The 17,702-nt window shown below is 33.8% G+C and overlaps 1 protein-coding gene and 1 pseudogene across 3 annotated transcripts in view; one reads left to right on the top strand and one right to left on the bottom strand.

Annotated features, from left to right (window-relative positions):
- Positions 1-17,702, top strand: part of FAT4 (FAT atypical cadherin 4) — a 175,902-nt gene that overhangs the window by 51,264 nt on the left and 106,936 nt on the right. The gene's annotated exons all lie outside the window — the stretch shown is intronic.
- Positions 8,179-16,256, bottom strand: LOC129480381 (tigger transposable element-derived protein 1-like; annotated as a pseudogene).

Below are 17,702 nucleotides of genomic sequence, written 5' to 3'. Positions count from 1 at the left end.
TAGATGCTGGATATTAGACCTTTGTCAGATGCATAGTTTGCAAATCTTTTTTTGCATTCTGTAGGATGTTTGTTCACTCTGTTGATAGTTTCTTTTGCCATACAGAAGCTTTTCTTTAGTTTAGTTAGAATATAAATAAACCAGAAGTTTCTCCTTTAATTTTAACATCGCAAATATGCATCAAATGATATCAATTTATTTTACCACATTGCTCCACAAAGTCTCATCTACCAATTATAATTCTTCCAGGTAAAATTTACTGGAAGCAATTATTGGTAGAGCTGGAAATAGCATTTGCCAGACGTTTTTCTACACACTGTACATATATTAAACCATTTAATATTTATAAACATTCTATGAAACATCACATTTTACAGGTGAGGAAATGAAGAATACAAAGGTTATAGAGAGTATTTTTCAAGGTCATGCAATTTGTAACTGTCAGCAATAGGCTTGAACCCAAGTATTCTGGTTCCAGAATCTACACACTAATCCAGGAAAGTAAAGGACTGCGTGTGTTTTAAGCACCTATTAACGTGCCAAGAACTGTGGAATATATGAAAAATATATAGGAGTCATTATGTAAATACACATAGTTTAAATATCAGATTGGGGGAAAAATAACATACTCTGTAACTAGTTTTTTCAACCATATATCATAGAAAGGTAAGTTATTCAGTTGTTCAAAGTCAGTCAATTTCCATGAGAGATGGTTAAAATGAAAAACGTTCCTTGTAGGGGAAATTTAGGGTGACCATTGCCATTTTTAATCAGATATCTCCGAAATTCACCTTTCCTTGACTAGCATGTAAGAAACTACTGCAAAATAGTATATGCGAACATTGGCTTTGGTAACTTTTGCCAACTAACTTACCATAGTTTTAATCAGGGAAAATGGTGAGTTCGTGTGTGGAAGTTCTACTCTGACTCAGGTAGGTAGAGATTATGAACAAAAAGGGAAAAGGCAATTTCCTACCTGATGGTGTGGAACTCTCTAAATCTGCCAGTCCAGTTTTTTTCCCCCTTCCGTTTAAGGTTTTATAAGACTTTCTAAATAGGCAATTTAGTGTTTGTTACTAGTTTGGAAATTATTTTTCTGGAGCCATATGAAGTGCTAAGTATTTATAGACAAAAATGTTGGCAAAGAATATAGAGGTTCTTGAAATGGCCTTTCACTGTGGCAGAAGAGCTTGAATACCTTCAAGTGCAAATCCAGATTTGTAGAGAGTAGTGTGGGTTTATGGAAAGAAAGCATATGATTGAAAAAGTCATTTTTTCCAGTATGACTTAGTGATTATTAAATAACCGTGTTTTTAATCTGACTCACTGGAGGGAAGCTCCATAGTATTAGTGGTAAACAGTTTATGCAGTTAGGTAGAATATGAAAAAGACAAAGAAAAGCAAACTAAAAAGACATTTTAGAGTAGAGTGGGAATTGAGCCAATGCGCCTGACTGGTAAAGTCTTTGGAGGGAAGCCAGGAAGTCTGTGATATTTCTCTAGTTAGGATATATATATAATCATATTGGATAAAAAATGTTAACCCTTTCTATCAAAGTTGAGACTTTCCTGATTCTGAAACTCAAAATGGAATGCAAATTAAGATTTTTAAAAAGTATGATTAAAAAAACTACCGCATACACACATGACATCTGGCAATGCCTTAGATCTCTCTAAAATGTCAAGATAGGAAAATATCCAAAACCTTTTTTTTTTTTGAGAGAGAGAGAGAAAGAGAAAGTTGGCTTCTAGCCATATGCCTGCCGAGGAATTCTTATGAGAATTTCTGGAAACTGTACTTTTTAAGGCAATCATGTTCTCCATGCTTTCGTGGCCTCAGATGTTACTTGAATGAATTTAAAGTTTCATCTATTTGTGCTTTGTTGCTGTACACCCTTTTAGACTTCAGTGGTCAAGTTTCACTTTGGAGAACTGACAAAAGAAAAATATTGTGTTTGGCACTACACAATCTTAGAATACTTTAAGAATGAATATGCCAAGGGAGAGTCATATTATATAGCTTGAATTGTATTTTTCATGCATGATATGTGCATCACCTTATGTCAGACAAATCTCTATCAGCCTTTTGCTTTTCCATTAAAATAAGTACCCATCAGATACTTGATATACATATTCTGTGGTTGGAGGGCATAAGTGAGATGCAGTTTCAGGTAAATAACATAAAATCAGCAGACCTCTAATCTGAATTGAATGTGTTAAATCTTATCAACATAGAGTTTTAAGGAAGAGGGAACAACTGTCTTCAATGAGAAATGGTGCATGCATTAATACCAGTTACTCAGGAGGCTGAGGCAGGAGAATCAGTTTAACCCAGGAGATGGAGGTTGCAGTGAGCTGAGATTGCCTCATTGCACTCCATCCTGCCTGGGTGATACAGTGAGACTCCACCTCACAAAACAAGCAAACAAACAAATAAAAAAACAAAAGAAATGGCCAAGAAGAAAAATGCCTAGCTTTCCTGTAACAATTTGGGAGATTACCATCATCTGTATTCATTCATTCATTCTGTTGTTTAATGAAAATTGCTAAAGTCTGGCCTTGCCATTGAGGTTTTTAAAAATTCTGGTAAAATATGCATAACATATAATTTGCCATTTTAATCATTTTTAAGTGTATAATTCTGGGTCATTGAGTAATTTCAAATTGCTCTGCAACTGTAGCCGTCATCTATCTCCGGAATGTTTTTGTTTCCCAAACTGAAACTCTCTACCCATTAAACACGAACTTTCCATTTCCTCCAATCGGCAAGCTCCAGGCCACCACTGTTCTGCTTTCTGTTCCCATGAAGTTGACTACTTTTGGTAACTTATATAAATGGAATCATACGTATTTGTTTTTCTGTGTCTGGCTTATTTTACTTAGCATAATGTCCTCCAGGTAGATCCAAGTTGTAGTAAATGTCAGAATTTCCTTTTTTTTTTAAAGACTGAATAGTATTCCATTGTATGTATATACTACATTTTGTTTATCAAAAATGGACACTTGGGTTCCTTTCTCCTTTTTCCATTGGGTGTATTGGGTTTTAATATTACATGTTTGTTATAAAGGCAGATATAGGGTGATAGAATTCATACTAGATTTGGAAATAATCAAACTAGGCTTTGTTCTGCTACAACTAGGTAAAAATGTTATTTCTTTCTGACTTTTCATAAAATCAGGATGGAAATATATTTCATATCATTGTTATAGCTAATAGCTATTAAGCACTTGTATGTTTCATACTGTGTTAAGGGTTTTTATATATTCTCATTGTATTCCAACAGGAACCCTACAAAGTAGAGACAGTTCCAAATTTCCAGAATGAATGTGAGATTGTGATACATATGACAAACTGCTTATTAAACTGTACAGCACCTAACAACATGAGGGATTATGCCTACCTCCCTGCACAGTGCATGGCATACACAAGGACTCATGAGATGCTGTTGAGGAATAAAAGCAGCTCTACTTTACAGCCATAGGAAGCAAGCACATATTCAGCCATTTGAAAACAGTATGTCTTGATGAAAGAGGATTGCAGTTGGATTAATATGAACAGCCATTAAAAAATAAATGAAAACCAAACCTCTAAATCACATATACAGACAATATTCACAATACTGGTAATATTCAAACTGTGTAAGGTAAACCTGATTACTCAGCAGAATTAAAGTTTCAATGGCGGTATGGGGGGGGGGCAGTGTCATCTCTCTGACAAAATTTTTCAAATTTTCAAAATTTTCAAATTTTGAAAATTTCAAATTGACAAAAATTTTCAAAAAATTTCAAAATTTTATAGAAATCATCACAGTTCCCTTTATTAATCAGAATTTAAATGTTAGGCCAGCCCGGGTGGCTCATGCCTGTAATCCCAGCACTTTGGGAGGCCGAGGCGGGCAGATCACCTGAGGTCAGGAGTTCGAAACCAGCCTGGCCAACATGGTAAAACCTTGTCTCTGCTAAAACTACAAAAAAATCAGCCGGGAGTGGTGGTGCATGCCTGTAATCCCAGCTACTTGGGAGACTGAGGCAGGCAAATCGCTTAAATCTGGGAGGCAGAGGTTGTAGTGAGCTGAGATCATGCCATTGCATTTCAGCCTGGGCGATGAGAGCTAAACAACATCTCAAAAAAAAAAAAATGAAGAAGTTTAAATGTCTACTGATAGGCATTATTTTATAGGGACTTAAAAATTTCTACATATCAAATATGTAACATAAATATTGGATCACATGGATATATATTAATTCTGCAAATAATTATACAAATAATATTAAATATACAAATAATTAGTTATACAAATAATATTATACTATGTATGCCTTTTTAGAGAATTTCTTCCAAAAAGCAACAGTGGATAAGTTGGAGAGAGCCATGAAATTCCCCAGGAGAGTGGCTGTGAAGGGTGGCCTGGGATTCGACATAGGGTATCTTCCTAGAGTCTATCCAGCTGAGAAACTGACATGATTTCATGCCGTCTGCTATAAGTGCTATAAGTAATAATATAGAAATAGTTGACCTCACAGTTAATTTATTAAGCAAATAGTGGAGAAGACGCTAGTAATTTCTAGACCTTGTCTCAGGGGCTGTGAATATAGGAGGGGATAAGATAAAAAGTGGCTCTTTAATTGGAGTACCAATTGTGGGGAGAGATTGAATATACTAAATAATATCTTAATTAATATATAAATATATGTAAGAAATATATAAATTGGATAATTACAGATAGAGTTTTTATGAATAAAACTGAACAAAGTGATGTAATGGAGAATGATAGTGGTATATGGGGCATATTCTTTAGATGGGGTAATTTAGGGAATGTCTTCCTGTGACAGGGGCATCATAAACAACAATTGTTCAGCTGCTCTACTCCATCAGAGTGGGAATCACATACTCATTGTTGGCTAGCATGTCTGCAGTGCCTAGGACAGAACCTGGCACTTGGTAGGCATTTAATGAATATTTTTCAAATAAAAGAAGAACGAAATGGGTGACAGTAAATAAGTCTTTTAAAAATGTTGAATCAAGGCTGGGAATGGTGGCTCATACCTGTAATCCCAACACTTTGGGAGGCAGAGGTGGGAGGATCGCATGTGCTTAGGAGTTCAAAACCATCCTGGGCAATATAGTGAGACCTCGTCTCCACCAAAAAAAAGAAAAAAGAAAAAAACAAAAAGGAAAATTATCCAGGTGTGGTGGTACACACCTGCAGTTCCAGCTAATCAGGAGGCTGAGGTGGGAGGATTGCTTGAGCCCAGAAGATTCAGAATGCAGTGAGTTATGCTTATGCCACTGCCCTCCAGCCTGGATGACACAGAGTGAGACCCTGTTTCAAAAAAAAAAAAAAAAAAAGATGGATCAACAAAAGTGGTATCAATAGTAATGACACTAATAACAAAAAAATAGTGAAATCATGCCTTGCAAGTATAAATCACTTTAAAAGATTATTTTAATAGAAAACGTGCTAATCTTTAGAACTACGTGAGGTAGTGTGATAGGAACTAGTAACTACATTTGATGAATTTGAGGTACTTAGAATGGGGAAGCTGGCTTAAAAAAAAGGGAGGGTCTTCTCAGACAGTTCTCTTTTTACATACATGGCACATGTATGTAATGATTCATGATTTGTTACGTTGTGAATGTTGAATGTGGAATATTTATAGGAATGCAGATCACATTTCCTTTACTCAATAGTATTGAACTGATTTCAAAGTATTTTGATATATGCTTCTATCCTTACAATGGTCCAGTGAGAAAGAAAATATAATATTCATCATTGTAGACATGGAAATAGAAGTTAAGTTGTCTTGATCAATATCATATGCAATAGCAAGTGGAAAACCCATGTTTTTAATTTAGAATTTAATACTAATAGTCTATGGTCTCATGGATGTTTTATGTAGTCTAATGTTTTTAAAAAACTCTAAGCCCGACAACTTTGCTATTTAAAATATTCAAAATAAAAATAGCTTTGCCATTTTTTAAATAAAACATTACCTTTTATTATAACAAAATTCAGAAAATACACAAAATAACAAAACAGGAATGACCACCAGTAATCATTTAACATGAATCACTGAACTCCTTTCTTTCTATAAAGTTACAAAGTTGAAATATGTTTTAAAATTTATGTAAAAGTTAGATGATAATTTGATTTAAATCTATTATTTAAATTTATTTTAGTCAAGTAATAATAATTCAGTGGATCGTTCAAATCAGAATTGCCATGATGCAGGTTTCACATACATGAAACAAGTTAATATGAGGAATATTCTTTCCTATACTTTCCTTTTTATGTTGTTTTTATCTTAATTACTCTAACAGAGGCAAATTTCATCTAAAGAGATTATATCTAAAGGAAATGTAGACGTCTGAATATAGGAAGGATTGTTTTAAAAAGTTTGATATTTATTATTAGGTGCCTAATAAATGCTCCTTCTAGTTGATGAAGCTTTATTTCTAAAACTATAATCAATGTTTATGTGTGTTTATTGAATATTTGTGTTCTGTTGGTAACAAATGAAATTTAAGTGTACTATTAAGCAATACTAATACTAGTATCAGTTCTATTTTGACAAACACTGTGCTGGCCACTATTCCATGTGCCTCACACACTTTTATCTCATTTAAATTTCATAAAAACCCTATGACTGAGGTACTTTTATTATCTAGAGATTACTTGATTGAAGAAACAGGGGCACAGGGAGGCAAAACAATTTTCCGGGGTCATACAGGTGAACATGAAAAAGCCAGAAGTAACACCCATCAATAGGGCTACAGCATTCATGCCTTCCTTTAAAAATTAATTGAGGGCAAGAAACCGTTGTTTAATATGTAATTTCAAACATCTAGATGAAGAAAATATATATGTTAGAAAATAATAAGGACTATGCATATATGATTTCAGACTATTTCCTATTTAAATAAATTAGGATAAATGACATATTTGTTATAGGGTGAAATGTTAGGGAAAATCTCAGTTCTAGTCACAGATCTCTACTAACTTTGAAATCAGAGATACCAATTTAACTCTTTGGCTTGGGATTTTTTATTCAAAGGCATCAGATGAAATGAGCTCAATAGTCTGCCAGTTCTAAAGTTCTTTGTTACCTTCTGTGTTATCACTTGGTGGTCTGTGAATCTTACAGAGATTGATGGCTTCAGTCTTCTCCAAATGTTTCTCCTACATGCCTCGTTGTAAAGGGAAACTGAGTGTAAGGAAATAATGTAAACCCATAATCACATTTGGATATCTTTGAAGTTGCGACACTCCAGAAATGTGGTGACAAGCAAATGCCCCTATTTTTAAAATGATGAAGCATCAGTGTATTAGTGTAAGTTGATAAGCTTGGAAATATTCCATAAGAGATTATTATAAATATTCTTTGGAAAAAACTCAGAAAGAGAGGTGTTATCAGTAAGAAGCCATCTTGGCTTCAATACAAATAAATTATTTGGATAGGATTCACTTCCTTATTCTACAGACATTAATTGCAAAACAACACTTACTTATTTTTAAAGAAATTTGAAAAATATAATTCACATGCCGCAAAGTTTTCCCTTTAAAGGGTATAATGCAGTGGTTCTACGTATATTCACAGAGCTGTTCAGATTGTCCCTTATTGAATCATTTTGCTTATTCAAGAGCATCTAACCCAGTGAAGTATGTAGTGATAGTATTGCATCAATATTTGCTGAATTCTCCACTTAATGAATACAAGGATATAGCAAAAGAGACCAGATAATTCTAGCTACACTCAGATGAAATAATTGTAAAATCCAGAATAATTAAGTATTCGGATATATTCAGATAAATATTCCAGAAGGATACAAGTAAATGATTAAAAGAACACATTTATTTCTAGTATTAGCTGTCATATTGACACATCAAAAAAAATGTAGGCTTGTTAGCATCAAGTAAGTTGCCAAATATGATATTGCCCCTTATATAACTTGAATAACTTTATGTGTTAAATTTGTAGACACATCTTGGCATCTTCAGAGCAAGATGAATTAACACTCTGGAGTTTTTATTTTATTTATTTAAAAAATAGATTATCACTTGAGAAAAGACAGCATCATAACATTTCGTGACAAAGTGTGAAATTTTCCTATAGACCTTAGTGATTTGGCAACCATAAAACCAAAGAAAAGAGAGTTTAATCATTATTTTAGGTTCCCTCATGGTGACTCTAAATTGTAAGTAAGAATAGCAAGAACATTTTCACTGGCAACCTTCTTTATCTTAAAATTTAATGTCATAACACGTTTGGTAAAGCAGCTAAATTATTTCTCATGTATATGTTTGGCTGAGGCAGTTAATACAAAGTAAAAGACAGAAAGTGATGAAGCTTTTATTTTCTATCCTGTTTCACTTGTGCCTCCAATGAGCATTGGCTTGGAATGCTTATCGTCATGTCACTGACATTCTTGCCCAGGCCTTGGCAAACTACTTGGATACCCTGGTGAGAGAGGTTTCTGGGACTTTGGCCTGGAAATAGGTATTTTGTAAATTATATCCAGTGATTCTAATTTGTAACTAGTTAGACATCACTGCACTAGGAGTAAACTTTCAGCTCCCTGGCCTAGTTCAGTAATTTTCTTTATCACAAACACATCTTTCATAACTTGGCTCAAAAGGCATTCATGACTTTTGATATCATCCATAAATGCATTTTAGGGAACTGATTTCTGCTTTTAACCAATTACAAGATTTTATTAACAATCCATATACTGTTTGACAAGTATTAGTCAGCTTTTATTTTATGTCATTACTGAGATTTGAAGTCACCTGCACTACGTTTAAACACAACCTATTCTTATGATTACAATATATTTACCTGACGTTATGCAAAACTGCATTTTTTTTTTGCATTTGGGAACACCATTTTATATATGAAGTTGTTGAGGCTTATAAAAGGTCACAAGTAACTGACTAATAGCATCAAGACTAGAACCCATGTAGTGTTGGCATCTGTTTAGGAACCTGTGTCAGATCCCACCCTTGTAATGGAGAGCTTAATTTCAGAGCCATATCTAGCTATTGCTATGAATTTAAATTGTTTTGAGTGTGCATTTAATTTGAAAATTTGTATTGGTTTGTTATTTGTGTAAGAATTATACACCTACAAGGATTTTACCAAGTTTATATTTTTACATTTTAAAGTAGTGTTTTAAAACAAATTAAATTGACACTTGGTGATGCAAGATTTTATTTTTCCTTTTAGAAAAGGTCTTTACAATATTTAAATTTAAATCAAACAGTTCTCACTGAAATAATTAGGGGTAAAATGGACCTCTGTTGATGTATTTGAAAAAACTATTTGAACAATGAGAACACTTGGACACAGGATGGGAAACATCACACACCTGGGCCTGTCGTGGGGTGGGGGGAGGGGGTAGGGATGGCATTAGGAGAAATACCTAATGTAAATGACGAGTTAATGGGTGCAGCAAACCAGCATGGCACATGTATACATATGTAACAAACCTGCATGTTGTGCACGTGAACCCTAGTTCTTAAAGTATAATTATACATAAATAAATAAATAAATAGGCCTGGTATGGTGGCTCATGCCTGCAATCCCAGCACTTTGGGAGGCTGAGGTAGGCGGATCACCTGAGGTTGGGAGTTCGAAACCAGACTGACCAACATGGAGAAACCCTGTCTCTACTAAAAATACAAAATTAGCGGGGTGTGGTGGGGCATGCCTGCAATGGACTGAGGCAGGAGAATCACTTGAACCCTGGAGGTGGAGGTTGCGGTGAGCCGAGATCATGCCATTGCACTCCAGCCTGGGCAACAAGAGCGAAACTCTATCTCAAAAATAAATAAATAAATAACACTAAAATAACAAAATAGAAAAAATTGATTGGATGACACGATTAAATATAGATTTGTTTTTGCATTTGTAGGCAGTCAGAGCAAAATGGGAACATAGTAAATTTTCTCTTATCATAAGGGGAGAAAAATCCGGCTCCTGAGGTGGTTGTTATTTTCTTTGTGTTTTTCTCCTTCTAAATTCTAAAAGAAAGTGTCATGTGGGGTTTCATATAAATGACACAGATGTCATAGCCCTTTTTTTCAATATTTTTATGGTAATTACAGGCACAAATTACCAATGACTATTTGTTATAGAACTTTTTGATCAAAAACTTACTTCATATTTATAAATATGTGTATGCACAAACATGTTTTGGGTTAAAAACAGTTTTTTTTCTCTAGAGGATTTTCAATGAGAAAAAAAGCCTTTACTATTTACTTTTATATTTCATATGTAGCTACAAAGTTGCTTAAATAAAATAAGCATTCTTTATCAAAAAAAAAAGAAAAATCCATTCACTGAAACTTTGGGGATACTCATCTTCATGTACAGTTTCCAACTCTGATTAGACCACTGCTCCTCCCTATGTTTATGATTTGCTTGCTTTATAATCAATATTATTTCTGAAACTAGACCCCAAACAAGTCAGTTTTGGTTTTGCTAAGATTTGCTTAAATATAAACCTTTAGAAAATCTTAAGTATACTATTTTATGACTCTTAACTGAGTACATACTTGAGTGGTTATTCTGCTGTTAGATTTATTATGAAGAATCATGCACATTTTAATAGGCAAGTCATTAATGCAACCAAACCTTTAAGTTTTGGAGTTTTATAGGTAAAATATGTTTTTCTAGAGGTCTGTTTCTAAAGTTAAAAGCTGTTCTAATAAATAATAAACAGATTCAAAAATCTTAGCAAACTCTCACAAACCAAAGCAAAATTAGGACATTTTGGTTGATTTTAATATTACTTTAGCAAATAAAAAATAAGTTAGATGTTATAAAAAATATTTTTAAATGTAGAGGTAATTTAGTTCAGTTATCACATAAACATTCTCTCCAATATACACTTGAGTGTAAATTATATGTTGTTATTTACTTTAATAACAGTTTGCTCAAGCAGAAAACCTGAAAAAACGATTGCATGTATGCCCAGGGTTGTATTGCTTATTAACACCTGCAAAATAAGGCACAATTACCTTTCTATTTAGACAATTAAAAACTTCGATAACATAAGCATAGTTATTGCCAGATAAAAAATATGCCAATCCTGCTCCAGATTAACAGATGTATTATTGATTCTATGTATGTACCAAGTTAGACATATAAACCAATGGGTTTAGAAGTGGTTAGTCTTTTAAAATCTAAACTGTTTGTAGCAAAATGCCATTGTAAAAGCCCAATATAAAGAATAGCTTTAAGAATTCATTAAAATGTAAGGTATATGAAAGCAGAGTACGTGGTTGGTTTTGTTCATTGCTATATATTTATCACCTACAACAGACACATAGTAACTCCTATATAAATATTTATTGGATAAGTTAATGAAGCATAATTATGGAGGCATAGTTATTTTTCAGAAAAGTAACTATACATCACATATCAACCACTGTTTATATAAAAATCAGATGTAATTTCATATAATTTGGTGAGCTAAGTATGGTCAAGAAGCATGTGTTCTTATCACAGATAATCATAAAGCTAATTTGAAAATTATAGAAAATCTCAAATTATATCCCAAAATGGACAATTATTACTTGTACTGTATTTTCTCTTAGTAAGATAATATTTGTTTTGTTATAGAATATTTGTTGTCATTCCTACTCATCAATGTTAGTACAATTTCTCAAACAGATGTAAGCATAACTTCTAAATTTAACAATCAAAATATGGTCTAATAAACTAAGATGAATTCCATACTCAATATTTGTCTTTGTAACATAGAATATTTTCTCAATTGCTACTCTAAAAATCAAAAAGAAAAAGAAAATTTTAAATGTAGGAAGTGCACTGAACTGAGAAGATTATTTTCCTAAAGGGAAATTCCATTGGCTATCAAGTAACTGGGAACTCTGTCCCTTATTGTAAAACATTTATGAAAATTGCTTGACTTGCAACTTCATTGGTTGCCTTCGAGAGTTTATTCTATAAAAAAAAGGTGCATCGTGTGAATAAGAAATGTATCTACACAATGCTCAACAGAAAACCCTTGATTAAATGAAGTATAGTAAATGGTTATTGGTCCATTCCAATTTCCTTTGATTTGCAGTTGCTTGGAAGCATAAAGCTTCTTAATATCTTTGTTTTGACAAAGAATTCACTTAAAAATGAGAACAAATTTAATTTATTAATATAATTTAAAAACATGTTAAAACAAATTAAAAAATTAACATGTGGAACAATCTTTTTATAAAAAGTTTTTCTTTTTAAAGTAGGAAGTACACTGAACTGAGAAGATTATTTTCCTAAAGGGAAATTCCATTGGCTATTGAGTAACTGGGAACTCTGTCGTTTATCGTAACACATTTATGAAAATTGCTTGACTTGCAACTTCATTGGTTGTCTTGGAGAGTTTATAAAAAAGTTATTTATTAAGTTAGAACCTTAATAAGAGACCTTGATTTTTTTTTTTTTTTTCGAGATGAAGTCTTGCTCTGTCAACCAGGCTGGAGTGCAGTGGTGCAATCTCAGCTCACTGTAACCTTGGCCTCCTGGCTTCAAGCAATTCTTTTGCCTCAGACTACCCAGTAGCTGGGATTACAGGCTCACGCCACCATGTCCAGCTAATTTTTGTATTTTTCGTAGAGACATGGTTTTACCATGTTGGCCGGGCTGGTCTTGAACTCCTGACCTCAGGTGATCTGCCCACCTCGGCCTCCCAAAGTGCTGGGATTACAGGTGTGAGCCACTGTGCCTGGCCAGACATTGATATTTAACCGTTGTCTTAATCAAATTTTGAACATATTTCATACCTTGTATATTCTAATATATATATATATACACATCGCTAGCTTGTGTGCCCACGTGTTTATGGAGTTCACTCTTTTGTTTTGTTTTGAGACGGAGTTTTGCTCTTGTTGCCCAGGCTGGAGTGCAGTGGCACAATCTGGGTTCACCGCAACCTCCACCTCGGGGAGTACAAACGATTCTCCTGCCTCAGCCTCCTGAGTAGCTGGGATTACAGGCATATGCCACCACACCCGGCTAATTTTGTATTTTTAGTAGAGACAGGGTTTCTCCATGTTGGTCAGGATGGTCTCGAACTCCCAACATCAGGTGATCCACCTGCCTCGGCCTCCCAAAGTGCTGGGATTACAGGCGTGAGCCACCGCGCCTGGTGTTTACTCTTAGGGAATTTAGGTGAATGCAGATAGTTACCTACTAAAAAGATATAAATTGAAAGAGATAAACTTTGGCTATTGTGAACATGGTTAAATCAATCAAGCAGCAATATTAACCTACGAAGGGCAAGTCACTTTTGTCACAATAAAAAGGCTATGTTGAGGTTCTTACAGAAAATACTTTTAAAAATAGGGACCTATGCAATGTAATGTACAGGTGTTTTGGCAGTTTAAGGGAAATGTAATGTAAAAATTTGCATAATGCTTTTACATATATAATCCATACAATATTAAAAACCATCAATAAAAACATGTTGAAAGTCCTTAATCTCTCTTTAGTATTAGTTTAAAAGTTAACAGAGACTATTAAAATTGTAATTTATTCCCTTATTAAAAACTATTATCTGATTTACTGAAAAAACAATCACAGGTTTTGAATATCTAAAGACAACCACTAGAGGAAAGCAATAGATTTCCTGTAACATTTATTAATGTAAGCAGACTGCGAGAATTCTATTAATCTAGACAGGAGAACTGTAATGTTTCTGTTGTCTTCTTTATTAAATTTGACAAATTTGAAGTGCTTGCAATTCTGCACTAACAGGATTTCATAAATACTCTATGCTGACACATTTTAATTTTTGTGTATTTACTGGATATTCTTAAAATGCAATCATTTATTATATTTCAGGGCAGGAAAACCTAATTAGTAGTAAACGATTATATGAAACATTTGCTTTTTTAATAAACGTGGCTTTATATTACCTTATTTAGATATCATGAATTCATATTAGTACTGACTTCTGATTACCTATTACAGAAACATTCCAATTTCAATAAAACTAATGTTAGTAGTCAAATAGTTTCTCTAAGCAACTGAAATAAATTTGCAAGTGATGGACTATGCATTCTTAGTATTAACTGCAGTCATGTAAGGCCATCGGTAACATGATATTAAGAGAAAACCAATAAATTTACCCGGTTATCAGTCTCTTGGTATGTGAGTAGAAGAGAGAAAAAGAAAAAACTAATAATACAGTTGTCACATATTATTGACCATTTTCTGCCCTTCTATGCTTTTCTAAGCCCATAGGCTGTGGTTATATTGCTATGATCAGTTTGGGTAGCTACTTGAATTTTTGATCTTTAAATGCAGGTATACCTCTGAGACATTTCAGATTTAGTTCTAGACAACTGCGATAAAGTGAATATCACAATAAAGCAAGTCATACAGTTTTTTTTTTAGTTTTTCATTGCATATATTATTATGTTTATGCTATACTGTAGTCTGTTAAGTGTGCAATAACATTATATTTTTAAAAAACAATGCATATACCTTAATTTAAAAATACTTTATTGCTAATACATGCTAACAGTTACCTGAGCCTTCAGCAAGTTGTCCTCTTCTTGCTGGTGGAGGATGCTACCTTAGTGTTGATGGCTGCTGACTGATCAGGGTGGTGATTGCTGAAGGCTGTGGTGGCTGTGGCAATTTTGTGAAATAAGACAACAATGAAGTTTGTTGCTTTGATTGAGTCTGACTGTCATGAAAGATTTCTCTGTAGCATTCAATGCTGTTTGATAGCATTTTACAGATAGTAGAATGTCATTCAAAACTAGAGTCAATCCTCTCAAACCCTGCCACTCTTTTATCAGCTAAGTTGATTTATTATTCTAAATATTTTGTTGTCATTTCAACAGTATTTACAACATCTTCACCAGGAATAGGTTCCATCTCAAGAAACCACTTTCTTTGCTAATCCATAAGAAGCAAATCTTCATCTGTTCTAGTTTTATCTTGTGACTGGAAATTCAGTCACATCTTTTGGCTCTACTTCTAATTCTAGTTTTCTTGCTATGTCTACCACATCCGTGGTTACTTTCAGCACTGAAGTTTTGAACCCCTCAGTCATCCTTAAGGGTGACACCAAACTCCTGTTGATGTTGATATTTTTACCTCCTCCCATGAATCACAAATGTCTTTAATGACATCTAGAATGGTGAGTTCTTTCCAAGTTTTCTATTACTTTACCCAGATTCATCAGAGAAATCACTATCTATGGCAGCTGTAGCCTTACAAGATGTATTTCTTCAATCATAAGACTTGAAAGTTTAGATTACTCCTTGATCCATTGGCTGCAGAATGGATGCTGTGTTACCAGGCATGTAAACATTAATCTCTTTGTACATCTTTTTCAGAGCTCTTGGATGACCAGGTAGATTGTCAATGAGCAGTAATATTTTGAAAAGAATCTTTTTTACTGAGTAGTAATTGTCAACAGTGGGCTTAAGATATTCAGCAAATCATGCTGTAAACATTTGCTGTCATCCAGACTTTGTTGTTCCATTGGTAGGGAGCAGGTAGAGTAGACATAGCATACTTCTGAGGGGCTTCAGGATTTTCAGAATGGTAAAAGATCAGTGGCTTCAGCTCGAAGTCACCAACTGTACTAGTCCCTGACAAGAAACTCAGCCTGTCCTTTGAAGCTTCGAAGCCAGTCATTGATTTCTCCTCTATAGCTATGAATGTTTCATGTGGCATCTACCAGTAGAAGGCTGTTCATCTACGCTGAAAATCTGTTTTTTAATGAAGCCACCTTTATTAATTATATTTGCTAGATCTTCTGGATAACTTCTTGCAGCTTGTACATCAGCATTTGCTGCTTCACCTTGTGCTTTTATGTTATGGAGATGCCTTCTTCCCTTAAACCTTATGAACCAAGCCCTGCTAGCTTCCAACTTTTCTTCTGTAGCTTCCTCAACTCTCTCGGCCTTCAAAGAATTGCAGAGTTATGGTCTTGCTCTGTATTAGGCTTTGCTTTAAGGGAATGTTGTGGTTAGTTTTCTTCATGTCAGCAATAAGGCTGTTTTGTTTTCTTATCTTTTGTGTGTTCTCTGGAGCAGCACTTTTAATTTCCTTCAGTATCATTTCCTTTGCATTTACAACTTGGCTAGCTATTTGGCACAAGAGACCTAGCTTTTGATTTACCTTGGCTTTCAACTGATCTACTTCACTAAGCTTAATTATTTATAGCTTTTGATTTAAAGTAAGAGATGTGCAGCTACTCCTTTCACATGAACACTTAGAGGCCATTGGAGGGTTATTTCAATATTGTGCTTCAGGCCTTGTTTCCATATTGTTGTTCTCAGGAATAGGGAGGCCCTAGGAGAAAGTGAGAAATGGAAGAATGGCTGGCCAGTAGAGGACTCTGAACACACACAATATTTATCCATCCAGTTCACTGTCTTATATGGGTGCAGCTTGTAATTCTCTCAAGAAAATAGTAACCTCAGTAATCACTGATCATAGATCACCTTAATTATGAAAAAGTTTGATGTATTGTAAGAATTACCAAAATGTGACACAGAGACACAAAGGGAGCACATGCTACTGGAAAAATGATGCTGATAGAAACTTGCTCAATGCAGGGATGTCACAAACCTCTAATTTGTAACAATATGCAAATATCTGTGAAGCATGATAAAGGCATGTGCAATGAAACATGGTTTTCCAGTACGTGATGTTAAACCATATCATGAAATTCTAGACTCTGAGATTTACAATGGACTGAAAGCTCAATCAGTTCAGCTTCTCATTTCCACTCTTAAGAGGTACCTTTTTAAATAAAAAAGCCTATTATGATCATGAAAATAAATCCATGGAAATCCTTTTTATTAAGCAAAATGTGATAAAATTATTGGAATAACCAGAATGAAAAAGTCTATCATTGTCACTGCCCTATCAGACTGACATATTTCATTGAGCATAAGAGGGATACTATAAACTGTACTAATATGACTTTATTTCTTTTTACTGCTGAATATGATTCCATTGTGTGAATATATCACATTTTGTGGATTCATGCATCAGCTGATGGACATTTGGGTTGTTTTCACCTTTTGAATATTATAAATAATGCTGCTTTGAACATTTGTGTACAAGTTTTTGTGCAAACATGTTTCATTTCTCTATGGTAGAATTCCTATGACTGGAATTACAAGTCATGTGATAGCTATATTTAACATATTGAGGAACTGCCAAAGTATTTTCCAAAGTGGTTGCACCATCTTATATTCTTACCAACAACATATGAGTGTTTTGATTTTTTTATATACTCACCAACACTTGTTATTTTCTGTTGTTTTTAATATAGCCATTTTTATGTGTGACATATTTTATTGTATTTTTAATTTTCATATCTCAATTGACTAATGAATTTAACATCTTTTTATGTGTTTTTAAACTATTCTCACATTTTCTTTGGAGGATTTTATATTCAAATTCTTTTCCCATTTTAAATTGGGTTATTTATTTTTATTATTGAATTGTATTAGTTGTTTATATATTTTGGATATAAGTCCCTTTCAGATATATGATTTGCAAATGTTTTCTCCCATTCTGTGAGGTTTTCTTTCACTTAATAATGTCGTTCAAAGCAAAAAAGGTTTAAATTGTGATGAAGTCTAACTTTCCAGTCTTTTATCACTTGTGCTTTTCCTTTAGACTCTCTGTAATTTTTTACTTACAGCAACATGTAGT

The sequence above is a fragment of the Symphalangus syndactylus genome, chromosome 4 (assembly GCF_028878055.3).
Source record: "Symphalangus syndactylus isolate Jambi chromosome 4, NHGRI_mSymSyn1-v2.1_pri, whole genome shotgun sequence".
Classification (NCBI taxonomy): Eukaryota; Metazoa; Chordata; class Mammalia; order Primates; family Hylobatidae; genus Symphalangus; species Symphalangus syndactylus.
The sequence above is the reverse complement of the archived record's forward strand: the minus strand, read 5'-3'. Positions and strand labels throughout refer to the sequence as shown.